General features: G+C 41.5%; 1 protein-coding gene across 2 annotated transcripts in view; it reads right to left on the minus strand.

The window, feature by feature from the left end:
* The window catches only part of RAP1A (RAP1A, member of RAS oncogene family), an 86,924-nt gene extending 77,713 nt beyond the window's left edge, over positions 1–9,211 (minus strand). Inside the window, exon 1 of one of the 2 annotated variants that reach the window (XM_049880075.1) lies at positions 9,108–9,211. The gene's annotated coding sequence lies outside the window, so the exon portion shown is untranslated. Of the gene's footprint in view, positions 1–1,648; positions 2,809–9,107 lie in introns of those variants that run through there. The other variant, XM_049880074.1, reaches the window with a different exon arrangement.
* Between the last annotated feature and the right edge of the window lie 15,546 nt (positions 9,212–24,757).

The following is a 24,757-nucleotide window of genomic DNA, read 5'->3' on the forward strand; positions in this document are numbered from 1 at the left end:
AAAATCTATACCTCTCAACTAATGTTTTTAAAATCCACTAGCATTCACGTATGCTGGGAAGACCGCATGCCGAAGAATTTTACCCTGCAGTAAAGAATATAAAGATAATACCTCCAGAAATACCATGTCTAAAAGTGAGGAACTCCTGTTAACTAAGAACTCAAAATGCAAAAATACATTTCTGCAGGAGTCTATGCATATGCCAAAAAATAGCATAAAGATATCTTTTCACTGGTTAAATGATAAGAATCTTTTATCCTTCGTTTTTTAGAACAAGTTAACAATAATCAAAATGAAATGATTCCTATCTTCTCTCAAAGTTGGTATAGTGGTTAACAGCTACGGCTGCTAACCAAAAGCTCGGCAGCTCTAATCCACCAGGTGCTCCTTGCGTTTTTTTGGTTTGGCCCCAATCTTTATGGCCTTATCTCCATTTTTTTTTAACTACACAAGCCGAAAAACCAAAACCAAACCCGTTGCCATCAAGTCAATTCTGACTTATAGCGACCCTACAGGACAGAGCAGAACTGCCCTACAGGGTTTCCAAGAGGTGACTAGTGGATTCGAACTATGACCTTTTGGTAAGCAGCCGAGCTCTTAACCACTGGGCCACCAGGACATACAAGCCTGGGCTACTGTCAAATCAATCTCCTAAACTTTCTATCTGTGCTCAGTATTCCTACCCCAAAGAACGTCTACCACTTCCCTCTACTACCACTGCTCACAGCCATTTTGCATCTCTGCATTTATTCACGCAAACAAGGACACAAAAATGACATTATTTTTTGCCTTCCAGAGGCTGGCAGAAGAAGTTTAACAATAGCTAGCTTTTATTAAATATCTACTATGTGCCACACAGTCTTATATATTATTTTTAATCATCTCAACAATCTTATGAAGTAGGTATTATTCTTCTTCTTTTAAAGATGAGAAAGCCAAGGTTCAGAAACATCAAATCACATACTTAGTAAGCTGCCTTAAATCATGCATTTAGTAAGTGGCAAAGCAAGGACTGGAATGTAGATGACCTAACTGCAATTATTATTATTTTATGTTAGAACCATGTGACTACCCCCATCTTTCTAAAATAATTTACACTTATATAGAATTTCTACTTGTTAAAAAAAAAAAAAACCCACTGCCATCAAGTTGACTCCAACTCACAGTGACCCTATAAGACAGAGTAGAACTGCCTCAGAGAGTTTCCAAGGCTGTAACCTTTACGGAAGGTGAATGCCACGGTCTTTCTCCCACAGAGCGGCTAATGGATTTGAACCACTGACCTTCTGGTTAGGAGCCAAGCGCTTAACCACTGAGCCAACAGGGCTCCTTACTAGATACTATAAAATAAGCTTTCTCATTTTTGTCATTTTAGTAAAAGAACACTAAAATTCTATTTCACACCAGTAAAAAAGCAATTTGCAAATTGCAATTTCAATCAATCAGTCTTTTTTGTCCCAAAGATGGCTTTAACCTAAAATATTTTTCAAAGAAACTCATTCCAATCAACATTTTAGAAGACGACTGCAAACTACTAATCATACACTTTGATGGTTTTACAGACTATTAATAATATGAAGAATCTGCAATTACCACCCAAGAACATTAACAAGTATCTATCAAATTTGCAAAGATTTTAAAAACTGACCTACTCAATGCCATTGAAGGTGCAGTGAGACACACACTCTTACACACAGGGTAACCACCCTCTGATCCAGTTATCCCACTTCTGGCAATCTATCCTAAAGGAAGAAAAACAAAAAACAAAAAACAAACAAACAAAAAGAGATGCAATCAAAGATAATGCACAAGAATGTCTGCCCCACTGTTACTTAAAATACTAGTAATACTCTAAGCATCAACCTCAAAGTCCCACACCAGGAGACCAACATCCTGTTCAGAGGAAAAAGTAAGGTCAAAACAGTATATAAAATTCCGACTTTCTAAAAACAAAAAATCTCTGTACGTGCAAGGAAAGAAATGGAAAAATGTACATTAAAATGTTAGTAGTGATTATTTCTGGGTGGTGGGATTATGGGTGATTTTCAACTTCTTCTTTACACTTGTGTTATTTTTGAAATTTGCCACATGGAACATGAATTACTGAAACAGAGGAAAAAAAAAATGTTTAAGCAGTTATAACCACTGAAAATGATCCTGAACCTAACAAGAGTATATCACTTGGGGTAGAAAGTACATTTCCCAGTGCAAAGGGAACACCAGGCTTGTTTCGTTTCCAGCTTCTATTACGTTCACATTTACTTCTGGACTGTGCAAAGACTGTCACCTGAAACTTACAGCAGTCACGGAACTGCACAAGGCTCAGTATCTAACAGTTAGCCAACACTGCAACAGAAAGCATCACACTTAAATGAACTGTTTTATTATATACATCCACTAAGAAAAATAAATGTTCAATTAATCTCAAATGGAAACATGCAAAATGGAAAAACCAGAAAAAAAAAAATTCTGTGTTTTGCAAACTAAATATACTGTTGTTGCCTTATAAGCACCACGCAGTTAGGGCATGGGCATGGGGAGGTGGTGCTACCAACACTCACTAAAAGTGCACGTTAATGCACTTTGTCTACATGCACATTTCTATCCTGGGCGACAGTTAACTTCAATGGTGCGGGGTGATTTCAATCAGCATGGGGAAAAAACAAAATTAACAAGCTGTTCTACACAAAAACATCTCATATTAAACATAGAATTAAAATCGCTAACTGAACAGGGAAGCAACTTCCCTACAATGTGGCATGTACGCAGAAAAACAATTTATTAAAAATCTTAAACTGAAGTAAAATAGGTAGTAGAGCAAACACTGTTTATTTTACTACATTCTAAACAACTGAGAAACTACAGAGTTTGCTCTAATTCTAAAACGCTGTTAGAAAATAAAATCACAGAAATAGCTGCAGAACAACCAAGAATTTTAAATATTCACATTGATTTTACTTAGAAAATGAACATCATTCTATTTTTACCCTACTATGAAAACACAACATTTAATTATAAAACGTATGTCAGACTCTGGCAAAGATAAAATCGATTACTGGAATAAAATCCCTTACACCAGAAACTACACCTTTACATCTCAGTGTCTACCCAGGAGCTTAATAATGGATTGCTGCAATACTCTCGCTCACTGACTGAATCCGAAACCTTGTAATGAAATTATGCAACATCTTCACAAACAGGAGATGGGATTTAACAGGTAGTTCAAAAGGTGTCAATACATTCAGACTAGATATTAAAAACTACATAAAATTCAAAGATCAGTGTTTAATTTCAACTGCTAAAATAATTAAGTTAGTGGTTGCTTGCTTAATGTTCTATATAATACAGCCAACTAGTCTAGAACAGAATGATCCTATTTATAGATGAATTTAAAAATATCACAGAAAATACAGTGAACAAATTTACTCTCTGGATTACACATCTGACAGGTCTGAAACGCTCAGTCTACAGTAAGAGAGAATTTCCTACTAACTTACATTTTACAAACTGCATTTGGGATTTGTCCAAAGAACAGTTGTACTCAGTTCTTTGTGTTTCTCTTACCTTACAGTTTTGTCCTCAATAGCTATATCACAATTCTATCCTGAGCAAAATTACTTTTACAACCAGAATAAATGGTTTTAACACAGCATTCCAAAAAGTCATGAATGAGTAATATGTTATAAACTATTGAGGTATATACTTGAGAATTCAAAGGAAGGCGCTTCAAGTTTTAATTAATCCAACCATGGTCTTTTATCAGTTATAATGTGTAGTTTAGTATATTCCCATTCTTATGAAATATGGCCTAACTTAAATATAACCTGAAACCAAACATAGGATTACATATTTAATTTACCATTTGGTTAACCTTACCATTCCACATTTTGAACTACTCCCTACCAATGTGAACGAAATAGGCTAGACATAGGAAACACTGGGGAAATGGGAGTGATTTATAAAGAAATTTTCTCTCAGATTTACCTAACCTAAATTTATTATGCATGTTATTACTGCTAAAAAAAAAGGTGTGGGGGGGGGGGAGCAAGCCATTTACTTGTTTAATGGTTGAAGTTAATTTCATAGAACATATTTAATCTTCCATGTATATATCATGTACTTTTAAAAATTATATTAAAAGGATTATTTTTAGGCCACTTACAAAAGCATTCTTTCCTGTTTCAACTCCACCTTAATAATCATGCACAATTTCCTTTTTTATTGGGGTGTGTGTATCTTCTAGCTCTAAAAGGCCTATTTTTAAGCGGAAATGAGAGCATGGCATAGATATCTGTTGATCAGAACATCATGATAATGAATAAAGCTAAGCTTATAGGTTCAATACTCATCCGGATCACTTAACTTTGAAACAAACTGCACTCTTAGCCCGTCATCTCAAAACTGTGTGCCAAGGGGACAGAGACAAGGCGTGTGAATCACTCGGTGCAGACCTATAGCCTGAACCAAACCAAACTCGTCCCTGTTGAGTCGATTCCGACTGACAGCAACCCTACAGGACAGAGCAGAACTGCCCCATAGGGTTTCCAAGGAGTGCTGCTGGATGTGAACTGCTCACCTTTTGGTTAGCAGCTGAGCTCTTAACCACTGTGCCACCAGGGCTTCAACCCATAAGCACTACTGCAAAAATTCAAAATGTGAATGGGCCAATATTACACTTGTATATGAATAGCTTTCTGAAAAGTACATAAAAACTACTGCTTGTAATTCCCAAATTTCATGCATTAAAAAAGGAAAAAAAAAAAATGATGCCTTACCTGTCTCATTAACATGTGAAAGCTTAAATACGTTTAACACTAATCTTTTCCACAAGGTGAATTTGGCATTAAGTCATACAGCAATATATGACACTGGAATGACCACAAAATACTTGGAAATATGCCATAGCTTTTTTAAATTGAAGGTTGATTTGAAAATGAACATTAGGAGGTAATAAGTTCATGTTCACAATTTCAAACTACAACACTAAGATACAACTTTGTATGAGTTGTTTTTAATGAACATCTAAAGTAAGAGAATTTTAGAAGTGGTAGCTTAGAGGTTATATGAGATTCAATGAACATGTGCTGGGTCCCTAACACATGCCAGACACAGTGGTAGGCTCTTTCAGGGAACTCAATTAGTTCAGCCCACTCACTTTATAGATGATGAAGCTCCCTGCTCATGCCAAATCAAGCCATCTAGATTTCAGAACCAGAAATGCTGAGTAAAGCCCTCACAATGGTGTAATTTTCTATCAAAACAGACTGGTATCATCCTCCCCTTTGAAATAAATAAAATTTCGGAGATGCAATGCTGACCTTATTTAACAGTAACAATAGGCCCTGTGTTCTGAATAACTATGAAGAATTACAACAACTTAAAAATTCGACTGTGAGATTCCTAAGTATTAGTTGCATAATTTACTGCAAAAAACAATACACAGGCCATCAAGGAGACATGCAGAACAGAAATTAAGCAAGTTACAAATACCATTAAAAAGTTTCTTTGTAGGAAAAAAAATTATCGATATGAAAAACTGGGTGGCTGACTGGAATGCCTATTTTATGTAAATGATCATGAACCACATATTAACTAAGTTCTTGGGTAACAATAAACATTGGCAAAATCTAGTGTTATTTAACTATTAGATTACAAATTACAACAGAATGTAAAGCCCCCTGAGGGCAGACACCCCGTTTTATTCATTTCTGTATCCCCCACAATTAGTACCCTGTTGTTATATGCTGAAGAGATAGGTGGGCTAACACAATAAACTCTAAATGTGAGCTATTGAAAATTCAAGCTAACAATCTAAAAGATTTCTTTTTATAATACAAATTACGTTTAAGTGTAAAATATTAATACCCAAGGCAAGTGACATTACCATGAAACAGATGCTCGACAACTGTGGCTGTCACTTTAACTGGTACAAGCTACCCTTTGAAAGCAATTCAGAGATACATCAGGAAGACAAGCATATTCATATACTTTAATCCAGTAGTCCCATTTCTGGAACTCAATCCCAAAGAAATATTCCTAAAGAAAAAAAACGTTACATATACAAAAGTATTCATTTCATTGTTATTTTAAATGGGGGGAGGAGAGGCAAAAACTACCTAAAAACAGCAGGAAGATGGGCTATTTTGTAACCAGTGTGAAGTGTTAAACATGAGAACTATTAATCTCTTAACTGGTCTTCCTGCTTCTACCCATACTCCAGCCCCAAACTGATTTTCCACACAGTAGCCAGAATGATGCTCACAAACTCAAGCCACAGCAGCTGTCTCTTCCACTCAAAACCTTCCAAAGGTTTCCCATCTCATTCAACATAAAACGCAAAGTTCTGACCATCGCCCCAGCCACTTCTCAAAGTTCTGACCATCGCCCCAGCCACTTCTCTGGCTCAGCTCCTCTCACTTTCCCTCTTGTTTACTGCCCTCCAACCACTCTAGCCTAGCTATACTTCAAAAGGGCCAAGGACACTCAGGGGTCCTTGCATTTACAGTCTGTAACCTTCCTTCCCAAGACAGCACACATCCCTCATTTCCTTCAGGTCTCTGCTCTAGTCTCAGGTCTTCCCTGGCTACCGTTCCCTGCCACTGTTTCTGTCCCCTCACCCTGCTTTACTCTTCTTCATAGCACTTACTGCTTGATGTGTTCTATACTGATTTGGTTATGGTCTGCTCTCCTGATTAGAATATACACTTCTATGATGACAAGGGCTGTTTTATTCACATAGTAAGCATTCAGTAAGTACTTGTGAAATTAATACTGAATACTGATACGACAACCATTAACTACATGAAAAACGTGTATGATGAACAAGCTTGGAAGAGAATAGGAAAAACAAATAGTTTGATTTGTGAACATTTTCAAGCACTGATCATATTGCTATGAAGTAGTTTGTACAAAAAAAATCAGTAAGTTGGTCATGATTATGATTTTAAGCTGCCAAAAGAGACTAGAACAATCTTATTTCACATGAAAGTCATCAATGTGTTAGTGTAAAACTGACTGGTAATAGTTATTAATGACAATGCTTTCCCCATAAAACTGTAATAATGATCACTCTTAAACCTCATTCCAAAGACCCAAAGTTTAGTCTGTAAGAGTAGACAACGTCACTTTTAAAGCCTCCTAAAAAGTTTAGAAAGTGAACAAAGGCTTCTGAACAATTTTAATATGGAACTGAATAACACTGAGAGATTTCAGTTTACTTTTAAGACAGGGATCCATGGTTGGCTTCAGAGGGTCTCTGAAACTAAATGCAAAATTTTGTGCATATATGCCTATTGGTTTTTTTCTGGAGAGAGAGTTCATATGCTTTATCATATTCTCAAAGGTGTCAGTGGTCTAGAGAAGGTTAAGAACTACTATTTCATGTACTGGAAGTGAAACGCAACATGCTAATATAAACTACCTATCAAAAGGACTGAAGATATATAATACCGAGACACGTCTTTGTGATCCTTAAATTCATTCATCAAATACAGAATGCCTACCACGTGGCAGGCACTGTATGATTCTCAACACTTTACACCTAATCTTATTTTTGAAGTACACCTAATTCAAAATACTGACAAAACAAGATTCACTGAAACAGGAGATTTAAGAAGAGTATCAACCAACACAAATATAATTTCAAAATAAAAAGTGTTATGGGAAAGCATTAACAGAGACAGAAAAGAGCCTGTGGCCTGATTTTGTGCTTGTGTCAAAATATCGCAGGTTATCAATTGCTTCAAAAGGAAAGAAAAACTACACATTTGCAAACCCGCCCCCACACAGTCTGACAGGAAACCCAAAGAAAGTTTCCAAATCCTGTTTCCAAGCAGCATCTCTTCTGAGGCTACCCTTCGGCATGCTTTTGAAGGTACCAGCCCCACATTAAAACTAAGAACTGATACTTTACTTCTATCCTGATAAAAAACAGAGAAAAAAAAAATCACCATCCACCACCCAGAAAGCTGAATACAGTGGCCACCTGTATGCCTGTGGCCCACTAACTTCCTGCCCTGTTATTTCATTTCTTATATCCTCCTCCCTTCAAAGCAATGACAAAACGATCTTCCCTCCCCAAAAGAAATTTCAACTCTACTTCTTTTTCTACCAGGTCAAAGGGTCCCCTGGTTCTTAGCCCTGTGAATAGATCCCATTTTTTAGGCTCTTTCCCTCTTCTTCTTCTTGTAGCAGTAAATGACACAATTCAGCTGAAGACACTGTCCTTAACTTCCTGAGTAAAGGAGCAAGTGACACTCCTACCAGCCCCAGTTTGAAGGAAAACAGGAATCACACCGTGACCTCTTCCCTAACAAAATCCAGGGAAGGAGCAGAGACCTAAGAAAAGCAAAGCTGAAAAAGCGAACACATGGCATGCTACGGAAAAGATGGGAGAAGGAGGGCGGGAAAGGGGCTGGGGGGTGCAGTGGAATATAGAGATGTCAGTCTTACCCGCTGGGGAAACCGAGGACACTCGGAAGGTAAGGGAGACCCTGAACCCTCACAGAAGTGTACACAGACAGGGCAACACTCCTTTCTACCCGCACCTCTTCTAGTAGCGGGAAGGACAGAAAATTCACCCAACCCTCCGACCTCCTCCGCGCGTATCTCCCAAAGAGAGAACTGGGTTTTAAGGAAGACCTGACCCTAGTCTGGGGACATGCAAGGGGAGGAAAAAAGCAGCGATGTCCAACCTTCTACATCTCTCAGGCAGTGAGGGGTGCGGGCACTGTGTCCGGGGAGATGGTGAGGGAAATGGGCTTGTGCCATGACACCTCGGGGAGTTGAGGGTGGGGGACACAATGTCCTCTTTCTCTCCCACACCCGGCCCGGGCCCCTCCCGTCCGTCTCCCGCAGGCCCAGCTACAGTCGACCGGCTGGGTCCGCGGGCGTGGTTGGCTCCGGCCCTGGCGGCGGCCTCCCCGAGCCCCGGCCCCTCCCGCCCGCCAGGCCCCCGGGGCCGCCGCCCCGGACACCGAGGGACGCGGGGGAGGAAGGGGGAAGCCAGGGGACTGACCGGCGACCATCAGCCGCCTCAGCCCCGGCTCGACCGACCCGCGCCCCTCGCTCCCTCTGGGGCCGGCTCAGGCTCCCCGCCCCTCACTCACCCCCCCGGTCCAGCGCCTCCTCCACCACCTCCTCCTCCTCCTCCCTCCTCTCGGCCGCCGTTCCTGCTCCGGCTCTGCGCGGCGACGGCGGCGGCGGCCTCGGGAGCGGCGGCGGCGGCGCCTCCAGAACGCGCACGCACGCAGCACGCAGGCCCCGCCCCCGCCCCGCCCCTCCCCTCCGAGTTGGCGTCGGCGAGGATTCGGCCCCGCCCCTCGCGCGGTGTTCGGGAGTCCACTTAAAGGAGCCGCTCAGAAAGGACGTGGGGAGATCCGGGAACTACCGGAGAGGAGTGGAGAGTTGCGGCTTTGCTGTGACGGGGTGGGAGTAAGGGGATGAGGCGGGAAATGAAATGAGAAAGGGTCCGGAAATTCAGGAAGAATCGAGCTTTGCAGGGAACGCACCCATTCGGCAAGTACTAATTGAGCACCTATTATGTACTAGGCACTATTCTAGGAGCAGGGAATAAAGCCGCAAACAAAACAAAGGTCTCGCCCCCGTGGAATTTGCATTCTAGTGGAGTGGGAGAGAGGAGACAATTAGCAAGTAAAGGAAAACTTCAGGTAGTAATAAGTGGTGTGAAGGAAAATAAAGCAGAGGATGGGGAGGCTATATATCTGGTTAGATATTGCCTCTCTTGGGGGACCTTTGAGTGCGTCCACATGCATGATATAAAGGAATGAGCCTAGAAAAATCCTAATACAGCCTTTTCAGAATATCAGCCATAAGCCCCGAGGTGGGAACAAGCCTGGCGTGTAGCAGGAACAGCAGAAGGCAGTAACACTGAGCAGAGTCAGCCAGGCAGAGAGTAGTAATAGTTACTCCCAGAGAACAGATCCTGTAGAGCTTTATGGGCCGTTGGTAAGAGCACCTAGGAAGCCATGGGAGGGTGAGCAGGGAAGTGACCATATCTGATTCACATTTTTTATTCTTGGTAATGAGTGGAGAATAAATACTGTTGTTGCTAATTGCTATCCAGTCGACTCCGGTGACCTTATGTATGACAGCACTACACATTGCCTGGTCTTGTACCAGCTCCATGATCTTTGATGTGTTTGAGCTGACTGTTCAGGCTATTCCCTCATTTTCAGTGATCTTCTACTTTACCAAACATATCCTTTTTTAGTGATTGGTCTTTCCTGAGGACATGTCCAAAGTAAGCAAGACAAAGTCTCAACTATCCTCGCTTCTAAGTATCACTTGAGTTGTATTTCTTACAAGATTGATTTGTTCATTCTTTTGGCAGACCATGGTATATTCAGTGTTCTTCACCAACCCCACGATTTAAATCCATCGATTCTTCTCCTATCTTTTTTTTTTTTTTTTATAGTAAACTAGGGAAACACAAATGTACCCAGGGAGGCCAGTAAGGAAACTATTGGTAGTTGCTTGGATGAGGATGGTAGCAGTGGAAGGGGTGAGATGGGCATATTCAGATACATTTTGAATTGAATGGATTTGGAGGAGAGTGTGTGATGGAACAAAAAATCATGGATAATTCTTAGATTCAGGATAACTTGGTTAATGGTGGTATCATTTAATTAAATAGGGAAGACTCAACAAGGAGCTTGGGGTGAGGAAATTGAGAGTTCTGTTTTGCACATGTTGCATTTAAGATGCCTATTATAGAACCAATGGAACCCTGGTGCTGCAGTGGCTAAAGTGCTCGGCTGCTAAAAGAAAGGTCAGCGGTTTGAACTCACCAGCCGCTCCGCAGGAGAAAGATGTGGCAGTCTGCTTCCGTAAAGATTACAGACTTGGAAACCCTATGGAGTAGTTCTACTCTGTCCTATAAAGAGTCACTAAACTAAAAAAAAAAAAACCCACCGCCATCAAGTCGATCCTGACTCATAGCGACCCTATAGAACAGAGTAGATCTGCCCCATGGGGTTTCCAAGGAGCAGCTGGTGGATTTGAACTGCCAACCTTATAACCACTGTGCTGCCAGGGCATAGGGTCGCTATGAGTTGGAATTGACTCGATGGCAATTATAGAACCAAGTAGAGATACTGACTAAACAATTGAATATATGAGATTTAAATTTGGGATTCATCAGCACATAGATGCTCTTAAAATCTTAAAAAAGTTATCGTGGAGTTGATTCTGACTCATCGTGACTCCATACGTGTCAGAGTAGAACTGTGTCCACAGGGTCTTCAATGGCTGAGTTTTTGGAAGTAAATTGACACGACTTCCTTCTCAGGTGTGTCTGGAGAGACTCAAACCTCCAATCTTTTGCACTGAGGAGGTGGAGTAGCTGGAAGAGAGGGCCAAGACTCAGCCCTGAGGCACTCCAACACATAAAGGTTAAATAGAAAAGGAGAAGGAGCTGTTAAGTTAGGCGGGAGCAACACCAGAAGAGGGTGGGGTGTTGGAAAGCAAGAGAATAGTTTCAGGAAGGAGGGAATGACCAATCTTAGCAGATACTGTAGAAATAAGTAAATTGAGGGCTGAGAATTCGGACACTGGATTTGGCCTGATGAAGGTTGCTGATGACCTTGAGAAGAGGAGTTTCAATGGAGCCACAGGAGAGAGTCTGAATAGAGTGAGTTAAGGAGAGAATGGAAGAGGAGGAAGAGAAAGAATAACAGCTTTTGAGGAACTTTGCTGTAGGGAGGAGAAATGGGGCAGTAGCCAGAGGGGTGCTATGGATCAAGGAAGGGTATTTTAAGATGGGGGATATTTCCTCATGTTGGTATGCTGGGATGATCCTTTAGAGAGGTAAAGTTGATGATGAGAAGCAGTGGGGCCTGGCACAGAGGTCAGGTAGCCTGGCCTTGGATAGGAGCAAGGGCAGTGTGTTCACATACTGTTTTAAGAGAGAAGGCAAAGTATATGGGTGCAGATGCAAGTAAAGCAGGCAGTATATTTGGTGGTGGCATTGCTCAGGGCTGCCACAGAGCAGAAGGGGGAAGGTGGGAGCTGAAATCCAGCCTTGCTCTGCTCACCAAGCTGTGTCCTCTGGTGGGGCCGTATCAGCCCAGAGGAAGGGGAAGTTTCCCAATTGCTCTACCTGGAGTGGTGGTACTGGCTGCCTCACTGGGCTCTGCTCTGTGTGCTTTTCTTTACTTTGTGCAAAAGCCATGCATGGGTAGGGGCTGTTGGCTATTTAAGGAGATAGAAGAAGGTGAAGAATAATCCCCTTGAAGAGTGCAAGAGTGACTAAAGAAGTGTAATGGACAATGCCGAATGCCCCCTTAAATTCATGGTCATAAATTTAAAATAAGGCCACTCAGTAAGACTGTGATTTTTCTTCAGCCACATTCCGCTGCTTGGGGGTAGGAGGAGAGTTGGACTTGACCAGGGCCGCTTTTTGCACATGAAAGTCAGTGAGAGGAAGAGGGGTATACATGTAAGGGAGTTGTTACTGTGATGCACTTTGGAATCTAAACTAGAAGGGAAGAGAGGGCAAGTAAAAAAGTGGTGGGGTCAATGGCTTAGTAATCCCTGTGGGAAGAAATCATTCCAGAGGAAGTAATCAAATATGTAAGGGCAAGGGGGACTTTCCAAGAACCAAGCATGGGGAAGGGAGAGTGAGGCGGTTGGAGGAGGGGAAATTCAAGCGTAAAACATCCATGAGGAAAAGGCGTTGAGAAGCTGAAGAAACCACAAAACTCTTTGGCCCTGGCCCTTGTCGCTGTGTATATGAGCCGTTGGTCTGGGAGAGGTTGTGGGACCAGATTGCCCATCCAAAATCTTCAGGAGGCTGCAAAAGCTGGTGAGAAACTGGGCCCAGAGGAGATAAGTCAGGCCAGGTTGAGAGTTCCTTTAAAAGCTTTGAGACAGGCCACAGGGTACTTTGCTTTACCTACCCTTTCTTTTCGGCATAGACACGGAGCATTTGTGTAGACAATTTATCTTGCCTGGTGCTTGACAGGAAACCCTGGTGGCGTAGTGGTTAAGTGCTATGGCTGCTAACCAAAGGGCTGGTAGTTCGAATCCTCCAGGTGCTCCTTGGAAACTCTATGGAGCAGTTCTACTCTGTCCTGTAGGGTCACTATGAGTCCGAATTGACTCGACAGCACTGGGGTTTTTTTGGGGGGGGGGTGTTTGACAAAAACTAAACAGCATCTTCCCTCCTAAATCTAGCTCCCATCCTCTTGCCTTCCCCTTTTCTGTTCATGGCACTACCATTCTCAGTCACTCAGTTGTGAAACCTCAGCCACCTTTAGTCCTTCTCTGTCCCTGTGGACAGTTGGTCCCCAGAGTGCAGTGATCTGCTCTCTCCAATAAAACATTCTGCTGTGATGGAAATTTGTCGTTACCTGTATGGTTCCATACAGTAGTTTTATGTGGCTACTGAGTGCTTGAAATGTGACTAATAATGACTGAGGAGCTGAATTTTGATTGTGTGTAATTTTAATTAGGATTTCATTGACTGTAGCGTTTACTGCATGGAATTTAATAAATTGATCTACACTCTGATGCTCAAAAGGAAATTTTAGATTTAAATGACCACATGTGACTAGGGACACAGCTCTCCATCCTTCCTTCAGAAAGCCTCTTTCTTCCATCTGCCCCCTCCTCTCTATCTTCATTACTTCTATCCTAGGTCGGGTATTGATGACCTCTAATTTTGGACTTTTGCTGTGGCCTCCTGTTTGGTCTCCTGCTTAGTTGCTTTCCCTTCAATCCATCTCCTGGTCCTGCCAGAACCATCTTCCTAAAGCAGTGGCTAGATCATGGCTCCATCCTATTTAAGAAACTTACCAGTAGTTCCCTGTCAAATTTAAGTACAAACTATTTAATCCCATACCACTTTTCAGCCTTACCTTTCACTATATTCTTACATACATACAGCCAGTTATGAAGCCAAATTGAACTACTTGCTCTAATTCCTACCACCTTTTTTACAAAGGAGACAGCTCTTTTGCCCAAGCTGTCCCTGTACCTGGAACAATGCCTTCCATCCCCTTTTACCAGACACAAAATATCCTGAAATCCATCAAGGCCAATCTCATATTGCAGCTCCTACTTGGATCCTTTTCTAATTTTCCTCTCCTTTGAAATCCCACCTGTTGCCTTGTAGTTTGATGTTGTGTGTATTCATTTTAGTCTCATTATTAAGTATCACTCCTTGAAGGTCACTGTGTCTTAATTATGTTAGTGGCCCTTGCAATGCCAGTCTTGCACCTGATGTATGTGAAGTGCCCCTCAAGTAGCCACTGGATTGAGTTAAGCACTTCTGTGAAATCTAGACAGCATTCATGCCCGTATCTAACCCTGATAGTGCCATTGCTAATCCTCAAGGAGAACATCTTTATACCCTAAAAGAAACTTTCCTGATATGGAATTCAATTTTTTTCGTATTATTATTTCTTGAGAATTTCTTCCAAATGCTTCCCAAGCTTAGAGTACTTTTGCAGCTCAGTTTACTAGCTTGTAATCCTCGAAAGGAGTCCCTGGATGGTGCAAACAGCTAATGTGCTCAGCTGCTAACCATAAGTTTGGAGGTTCAGGCCCACCCAGATGTGCTTGAAAGAAAGGCCTGGTGTCTTACTTCCAAAAAATCGACCATCGAAAATCCTATGGAACACAGTTCTACTCTGATACATATGGAGTCGCCATGAGTTGGAGTCAGCTGGACAGCTACTAGGTAATCCTAGAAAGCGTGATGTGCTTAGAACTGACAAGATCAGCATGGCTACAGCTAGGGTGAATTTATGGGAAAAGCCCTTAAGGAGCATTCAGACTGTGACACAAATCAATAAAAAGAGACTTCCATCTGTTTAGAAAATGTATTTTTAGAGCTGGAACTCTTAGCAAATTGTAACCCAAGAGTAGGATTACGCATGATACGCCCTGTAAGGGAAACCCTGGTGGCGTAGTGGTTAAGAACTATGGCTGCTAACCAAAAGGTCTGCAGTTGGAATCCACCAGGCACTCCTTGGAAACCCTATGAAGCAGTTCTACTCTGTCATATAGGGTCACTATGAGTCAGAATCGGCTTGACGGCAATGGGGTTATACCCTGTAATATACCTAATGCATTGTTCCTGTTGGTGCAGTGGATTTTAAGGATTTGAAGAGTGGGTACAATGTTTTAAACAAAAATGTGTCTCACACAAATAGGACCTTACACACATTTATTCAACAAGACTTAACTGAGCGCTTGCTGCTTGCCAAGTACTTATGCTTATTGCCGAGAGGATATAGCGGTAGGAAAGCTACGTCCCCACCCACGAGACAGTTACATGGTCATTATGTGACTTGGCATATGATTTTACAGTTTTAAAAATGATCCCACAGTATCTAATTTAATCCTGCCAAGAACATCATTAAAGTAAGTATTTCTTAGTCTCCTCTTCCAAAGAAGAAAATTTATTCGGAGGGATTAAATGAATTACACAAAACTATTAAGTAGCAAATGCTTCAGACTGGATCTTTGAGTATCAAAATATTGGTTAAATTAGAAAGTAAGTTTCTGGAGGGCAGGGACGTGATCTATTTTGTTCATTACTATATTCCCAGAACTCCTAGACATATAATGGTGGTTGTTGTTAGGTGCTGTCAAGTCGGCTGCTGCTTCTAGTGACCCTATGTATAACAAAATGAAATGTTGCCTGGTCCTCCACCATCCTCACAATCATCGCTATGTCTGAGCTCATTGTTGCAGCCACTGTGTCAGTCCATGTCATTGAGGGGCTCCCTCTTTTTTGCTGACCCTCTACCAAACATGCTGTTCTTCCCCAGTGATTGGTCCCTCCTAGATTCTCAATAAATATTTTAGGAACATGTATGTTTATATAGATAGATAAAATATCTGTGCTAAACATCTAATTCATAAGTTATATTTCTATATTTTAACTAATTATGCACTGAGCTGCTCTGATCTATATTAGTGCTACTCAAAATGTGGTTTACAGACTGGTTGGTCCATGAATTTTTTGTTACCAGTCCACCTTGAGATTAAGCACAGAAAATGGGCACAAGCATTTAGAATCTTTTATGGCAACTTGACATTCCTGTGATGTCCAAGTGTGTGGTCAGTGTAACTGTGTAGATGAACAGGACACAGACCAGTTCAGGTAATGTCCAACTCATGTGGTCAGCTGCAGGTGGTATGAGCTATGTTACCGGTCTTACAGCATTTCATTTAATCCTACCATTTTGCCTGTTTGTCACCTACCTCCTCCTCCCAGGTATTCTATGCTATTTAGCAAAAAGAATGCTTCATGTCTTTAGTGTGGAAGATTGGAAATTTTTCAAAAAACTGCTTCTTCACCACAGAAGCAATATCTACTGATCTTATGACACCAAAACCAAGCCAAATCCATTGCCATCGAGTTGATTTCAGCTCAGAGTAGAACTGCCCTGTAGGGTTTCCAAGGAGTGGCTGGTGGATTCAAACTGCCAACCTTTTGGTTAGTAGCCAGGCTCTTAACCACTGTGCCACCAGGACTCCGATCTTATGATACGAAGGCATTATTGTGCAGCAATTAAGTGTGTGTTCTCTAGAGTAAGACTCAAGAATCGATTTTGACTAGCAGTGACCGCATATGTTACAGAGTAGAACTGCTCCATAGGGTTTTCTTGGCTGTAATCTTTATGGAAGCATATTGCCAGGCCTTTCTTTTGTGCTGCAGCTGGACAGTGGGTTCAAGTCACCAAGGGCAAGACTACATCTGTTTAAATGCAGATTCTGCCATTACCAGCTGTAGCCTTGGGCAGATTGCTAAATCTCTTGTAGGCTCAGTTTTCTTATCTGCAATATGGTACTAGTAATAGTGCATAAGTTCTTAGGGTTCTGGTAAAAATTAAAAGAGATAATACATGCAAAGTGCTCTTCATAGAGCCTGGCACACAGTAATAAAAGAATGTTATTTTGTGGTGTAATAAATATTATCTATCCTTATTTTTACATTCTAGGTTCGTAAAAATTCACGTTGTGTGAAAGGTTTGTAAAATCTTGACTATAGAGGTAATTCTATAAATATCTAGGCTTGTAAACAGAGTCACTTTTCAATTATCCACATTATTAACAGATAATAATGATCAACTAATTCCAAAGTCCTTTATATCTGTCTTTTAATGCATCGTGTGACCTGGGGGACAATGCATTTTCCTTCTAGGTGGCCTTCAAAAACAGCTTCCATTTCTTCAGCTCAGGTTATCTGGGTGCTGAAAGTAAGCAGCCAGGTAGGTAGGTGCGTGTTGTACATTGCAGGAGAGCTACATTAGAGTGGAGAGTACACACACAGAAAATCAAGAGTTATTTGGTGGTATATATTTTGCCAGAAACCCTGGTGACGTCGTGGTTAAGAACTACGGCTGCTAACCAAAAGGTTGGCAGCTCAAGTCCACCAAGCGGGCCTTGGAAACCCTATGGGGTAGTTCTACTCTGTTCTCTAGGGTTGCTTTGAGTCAGAATGGACTAGACAGCAATGGGTTTTTATATATTTTGCCTATTTATATGTTTTATACCATAGAATTTATATTCAGGGTCCTTGTCTGCTAAGCTCTAACCAGCTAATTCTTTTCCATTTCCTTCTGTGAACATTGTTATATGAAAGGAAATACCCACTCAAGGATGTAGCTCTGCAGCCCTTAGGATGAGGCAAAGATACCTGCAGCAAGGAAGTTGGATAAGAATGAGTGCCAGGTAGGACACAGCTGGCCACTGGAGAGAGAGCCTAATGTGGGCAGGAGGCCAGAATGTGCCAAAATAAGTACAGTCTTTTCTTATCGGAAGAGAAACACTTGCACTTAGCTGCACTATATCAGGAAGAAGACTGTCACCGGACCAAACAAGCCTTCAATAAATGGAGAGAAGAAGGAACCCAAGAGGGTTTGCCCTAGCTTTGGGGATGTGACTTAACATAATTTATCATTTATCTTAAGAAACCTCCATATCTGAGTATCTGAATTTATAGAAGGCAGAATAGCATGGCTTTGGGTTGCCGGATTTTAAAAAAAAAAAAAAAAAGCAAATAAAAATACAATATGCCCATTTAAATTTGAATTTCAAATAAACAACAAATAAATTTTCAGTATAAATATGTTCCATGCAATATATGGGATTTGTTTATCTGAAATTCAAGTTTAACTGGACATCCTTTATTTTATCTGGCAAACTTAAGCATGGTTAAACATGCGGGCTCTGGAGTCACATTGTGTGAGATCGAACTCTGGTCCTGCCACTTACCAGCTGTGGAAACTTGGGCAAATTATTTAACCTCTCTGAGCCTCCATTTCCCTATCTGTAAAACAATTAGCCTGGGTGTTCCAAGTAGTTTGCTGTCAGCTGTTAACTGAGTGGTTGGCGGTTTGAACCCACTCAGCAGCTCTGTGGAAGAAAAGGCCTGGTGATCTGCTTCTGTAGAGGTTATAGGCATTCCTTGGGTTACATATGTCAGACTTACGTAGAACCCGTAGTTCTGAACCAACCCCCATAAAACGTATTATATTAAAACTTCAAGGTACATACAATGGTTCTTAATTACAAATTGGCGCTACTTTTCGACACGCATCAAAACATTATTATTATTACTTTATTATTAAGTTAAAGATGTGTTAGTGTATCTGGGAGTGTTTCTTTAACTTTTTTATGCATAGAAAAGTACACTATGTACTATATACAAAGACAAACATTTGGCTTCTTGACGTTGGATACAAGCCATACCTAACTTTTCTGACTTAAGTACAAATTGGACTTAAAGACTGATTTAGGAATGGAACTTGTTTGTAGGTCAGGGACTGGCTGTACAACCAAGAAAACTTTACGGACCGGTTCTACTCTGTAGCACATGGAGTCACCATGAATTGGGGCCTGACTTGATGGTAGGTAACGACAACAAAATGATTAGCATTTACCTCACAGGGTTGTTTGAAGATTAAATAATACATATGGTAAATTATGTGTAATAAGCACTCAAAAAATATTAGCTACTTTTATAGCCCAAACCAAACCACACCCATTGCCATGGAGTCGATTCCCCGACTCATAGCAACCCTGTAGAGGAAGGATAGTTATTTACTAACCATATCATCTTTTAAAAACTGACATTATGATTCCAAGTGCCTTTTTTTTAAAAAGCTAGGTGGAGATTATTTTTAGCTAGGTAGAATTTTATTTTATTTTTTCATCTATTTCCACAGTACTTTTAGTTTGGTTTAAAACAAATTTGAACTAATGCAACTTTTAGACTCATCATGTATGGCATAAGGGAACACACAACCAGCATCTTTGAGTATCATCAGGCTTCTTATTCCTTTCCTTGATGCCTAGTATTGTTGTTGTTAGTTGCCTTCAAATTGATTTCAACTCATGGCAACCCCGTGTGTGCACAGCAGAACTGCTCCATAAGGTTTTCAAGGCTGTGACCTTTTGGAAGCAGACCTGTCTTCCGAGGCACCTTTGGGTGGACTTGAACTCCCCCAACCTTTCAGCTAGTTGTCCAGCACTTAAGCATTTGTGCCACCCAGGAATTCTGATGCTTAATAATTGGCCCTAAGTTTGAAGATGTCTCAAGCTCCAAATTTCCAGCGAGAAATTTAGGTAAACTTCCACAAAGTATTTCTTGAGTGTTTACCTGTTGAAAGTCAGGAGCCAATGCCAGCTCTAAAATGATAAGGGCCATTTCTTGTTCTATCCACTTTTGTCAACATTTAGCTGATGCCCTGGCCACAACATTCTTTAATAGAAAACACTGCTCATCTAGGCAGTAGGAGGTTCTCACTTTGCCAGTCTGAGGTCCTTTGTGTCTTTAGTCTTAGCGCTAGGGAAAGAAGTATTATCCACACTGTAACAACCAAGCAGTGGTTATATTGGGTCATGAATACTTTGTATGCCTCTCCATTTTTATGCCAAAAGCAAGATATTTATTAGATTGTCTAATTAACTTTACTATGGAAACCAATCGAACTATCTGGTTAACCATCCAATACTAATTCCCCTTTTTGAAGACAGAGATGCTTTCTTCAGGTTAAATGAAATGTGCCCAGGAGGCAGCAGTCATGTACTACTTCCCGATCTGAATTCCAGCTCTATCCATTACTAGCAGTGGACAGTCATGAGTGTCGTTTACCAAGTGTTCCCTGTTCTTCACCCTAGCGAAGATTGCACTTCCCACACCCTTGAAGGTAGATGTGGCCCTGTGACTTGCTTTGGCCAATGAAATGTAAGGAAAGTGGCAGGTGTGACTTCCCTGTGGAAGATTCATGAGCCAGTGCATGGTTCACCTCGCTCTTTCTCTCTGCTGTACTGACCGCTGGCCGTTGAGATGGAGCTATACCATCAGGGGCCTGGATTAGAGTCAACATGGAGCAGAGCTCCCAGATGACCTTGAATGGACATGTAGCTTGAGCAAGAAATAAGCCTTTGCTGTTTTAAGCCACAGAGACTTTTGGAGTTATTTGTTACTTCAGCATAATTTGACCAATTCTGACTGATATAGTAGCTCGTAGCTTTGGGCAAATCACTTAGTTTCTCTGAGACTCAGTCTCTTCATCTATACAGTAGAGTAAATATTTATATCCTAGGGATTCTTGCAAGGATTAAATGAGATCAGCTAAGTACCTTGTACTGTGCCTAGTACATGGGACCAAAAAACCAAACCCATTGCCATCGAGTCAATTCTGACTCATAGCAACCCTATAGGACAGAGCAGAACTGCCCCATCAAGTTTCCAAGGACCGCTTGGTGGATTTAAACCGCTGACCTTTTGGTTAGCAGGTATAGCACTTAACCACTATGCCGCCAAAGAGCCCTGGTGGCACAGTGGTTAAAGTGCTAGGCTGCTAACCAAAAAGGTCAGCAGTTTGAACCCACCAGCCGCTCTGTGGAAGAAAGATGTGAAGTCTGCTTCCGTAAAGATTTACAGCCTTGGAAACCCTATGGGGCAGTTCTACTCTGTCCTATAGGGTTGCTATGAGTCAGAATCGACTCAACGACAGCACATGGGAAGCACTCACAAATATTAGCTCTCTTCCTGCTGGGATGAGGATATAGCTTATTATATTGAATTTTGTTTTAAACTAGTAGGTTATCAGCTGGACCCTAGCAAGGGGTTTTGTTAGGATGGTATTCGTTGTTATGGGATTTCTTTACTCTGCAGGCTAAGAGCAATCAACTTGTACAGAGAGTTTCCATTCTTGCATACAGGATGCTATTAGCACAAAGCTAAAATTCAGGATTTTGTTAGTATGAAGAGGAAATATGGTGTAATGGAAAGAGCAGTGAACCTGGAATCCCAAGACCTGGTTCTACCACTCAGCACAAATCATCTAATACTTCCGAACATTTGCTTCCTCATTTATAAAATATCAATTCCTACCTTAAAGGAAAAGAATTAAGTTAAATGAGATAACGAAGGAATAATATAGTGCTAGATACAGAGTGGAGTCCTGGTGGTGCAATGGTTAAGAGCTTGGCTGCTGACCAAAAGGTCAGCAGTTTGAACCCACCATCTGCTCCTTGGAAACCTTATGGTGCAGTTCTACTCTGTCCTACGGGGTCCGACTGTGAGTTGAAATAGACTCGAAGGCGATGAGTTTTTATTTTCCCTTGGGTTAAATACAAAATAAGCGCTCAATACGTGAGAGCACTCTGAATTTGAGTGTTCTAATGAATTCTATTTTTTTCTTTTTGGACGTGAAAGCTTTTTCTTTGGGTAGAAAAAGTTTGCAAATACGGATCTGTTTATTCATTTGAAAGAAGTCCATATATCAGACCAGCCTTAAAGATAGATTAAGCCTGGTTTGTACTACTTTATATGGCTAAGCTAAAACAGTAACTCTTTCTCTGTGTCTGCTTCTGGACAAGAGCCAATAACTTCCAAACAATAATACAACTTAAGGCAAATCTAGAGGAGCTCTGGTGGTGCAGTGGTTAAAGCACTTGGCTGCTAACTGAAAGGTCAGCGATTCAAACTCACCAGCCACTCCTCAGGAGAAAGATGTGGCAGTCTGCTTCCGTAAAGATTTACAGCCTTGGAAACCCTGTGGGGCAGTTCCACCCTGTCCTGTAGAGTAACTATGAGTTGGAATCGACTTGACGGCCGTGGGTTTTTTTTTAAGGAGAATCCGGGCAAGGACTCCATCTTCCCCATTTTCAGTGACTCGTGTGTGTATATGTGTGTGTGAGTGTGTGTGTGTATGTAGGGGGCAGGGGGATATAAGAGGAAGTCCAGAAAAGGCACTGGAAATTTTCTGTTACTTTTAATAACTAGTTAAGTCAGATACCAAACTTCATGTGTGAAAATATCAGCTTGAGGCCTGAAAGTAGAAAACACACTTCTAGCAAATTGGCAATATTAATTTTGAGTTGAAAGAACAAATTCCAAATTCAAACCAGACTCAGGAATTATGACCTCAGCTTTTCTAAAGTTTCTACGGATTAGGCTTGTTACAGATTAACCAGAGGTAGAATGCTTAGGGGAAAAAATAATAGAGAAAAATAAAATTCATTAGATACTGAAACTCAGAGAATGAAATTTCCTATCTTAGCATTTGTTGCTAACAAATGATGCATTTGTTGCTAACAAATGAGACTCAAGCACAGGAGTGTGGTATTTTCTAAGGAAGAGTGAGGAGGTGAGCATTAGGGTTTTGCCAAGGGGCTTACTGAGGGAGTCAGTCACTTTTGGCTGGAAGCTCATGAGGAATACATAGTTTTGCGGGACCGTGAAGGGATGATAGCGAACTAGAGGAGTGGGGCTGGTGGTTGAAGAATGAGCTAGAAGACTATTTTGAAAGTCAATTAATCAACAATTATATATCGAGTATCAACTATGTGCTTAATCAGTCTTCAGGGGACACAATGATGTATAAGCAGGGCAGCAGCACCCAGTGAGTCTAGTTTAGGGGCAAGTAACGTTCGAGCCTGAAGTCCCTGGGTGGTGCAAATGTTTAACAAGCCTAGCAGCTAACCTGAAGTTTGGCGGTTTGAGTCCACTTAGAGGCGCCTCAGAAGAAAGGCCTGGTGATTTACTTCTGAAAAATCATCCATCGAAAACCCTATGGTACACAGTTCTACTCTGACACCCATGGGGTTGCCATGAGTCATGGCAACTGGTTTTAACATAGGCACCTAAGGGGAGACAGAAGAAAAAGATGGAAGGCTCTGTAACCAGAGAGTTAGAAATCTTGAATGACTAACGTCTGAGTTAAAAAAAAAAAAAAAGGCTGAATTCTAAAACAGAGCCTTGGAATAGAATTTGCTACCAAATAGGGCTCTTGACAAAACAATTAAGTGTCAGGTATTCAAGGGACATGACTGGAGGCCTCACATGGGCTTTGAACTTGGCAGAGGGTAGAGGTGAAGCATTTCTCAAGCCCTTGCCTTGCCTCCTGCAGAACAGAGGTGCGTGGTGTGAAGGAAGAAAAACCAGGGCATGTGCACCTTTCGACAGATGTCTGAAACGGTTCATAATCCTCCTGCTGGGACTTGTGGGGTTTCTTACCTCCCCTTTCCTTACCCCCTGAGCTGTAATTACCGAAATGGACAGATTATCACTTGCATTGCAGCCTCTGCAAGTATCTCACTAATACTCATTTGCTGACTTTAATGAGTTCCAGAACAAATGTGTGATCTCACAGCCAGCCCAGGTTTATCACTAAAAGAGAAGGCTGTAAGTCTAGTGCAGGGGTCAGCTGAGCAGAACACAGCAGTGATACATTGACATGAAAATGAATTTAAATGCATTCTTGTGGGCGTTGTAAGGCCTCGAGTTTCCCTAATAATACTGAGCACAAAAATGTTAGGTGTTGGATGTCCTGATGAGAGGGCTCATGTACAATACCTGCTTTGCAAACTACCCCAAAGTATCCTTTTGTTCTCCTTTTCAAATTTCACAGCTTCCTCTGCTCTGCCTAAAAAGGAAAACTCACATATTCAAGCTGTTACAATAAAACCATTGGCAGCGTGTGAAGTGAGAATGTAGCCTTGTTTTAATTTATTGCACCACGCAGATTTATTACGCATCAGGATAATAATAACAAAACTGTGACTTGCCGCCTGGTAATCCCCTGCGCTCCAGTAGGAGCACGGTGTGGAGGGAGCTTGGAGGGCCCTGCAGGCTCCCTGTATGGTGCTAAGTGCTGCTGGGCACTCTCTTGGCTCAGCACCATGAGATGATGCAGTACTACTGGCCGTGCAGTGCCAAGACGTGAGGCAGCAATATAGTATTTGGAAAGAAAACACTGGAAACCGTGTGCCAGGTCTATGAGGAGTGTGTTTCCACAGTTGTACATTGCCAGGGAAATAAGCATTCCCCAGCTACCTTCTTCCCTTAAAAGGTTCCTCAACCTCAAATACAATGAGAACCCAGTTTGAGAACCAAAAAAAAAAAAAAAACCAACCCAATCCTGTTTTGGTCCCTTTCCACTCACGGCGACCCATGTATGACAGAATAGAACTGCTCCATAGGGTTTTCTTGATTGTAAAGCTTAAGTGCTTGGCTGCTAATTGAAAGGTTCGCAGTTTGAACCCACCCAGGGCTCCACTGGAGAAAGACCTGGCAATCTGCTCCTGGAAAGATTACAGCCTAGAAAACCCTATGTGGCAGTTCTACTGTGTTACATGGGGCCATTATGAGTCAAAATTGACTCAACACCTAACGATAACAACAATCTTTATGGAAGGAGATCACCAGGCCTTTCATCTCTGGTGCCGCTGGGTATGTTCGAACCACCAACAGTTCGGTTAGTAGTCA

Source organism: Elephas maximus, chromosome 3, assembly GCF_024166365.1.
Source record: "Elephas maximus indicus isolate mEleMax1 chromosome 3, mEleMax1 primary haplotype, whole genome shotgun sequence".
Lineage (NCBI taxonomy): Eukaryota > Metazoa > Chordata > Mammalia > Proboscidea > Elephantidae > Elephas > Elephas maximus.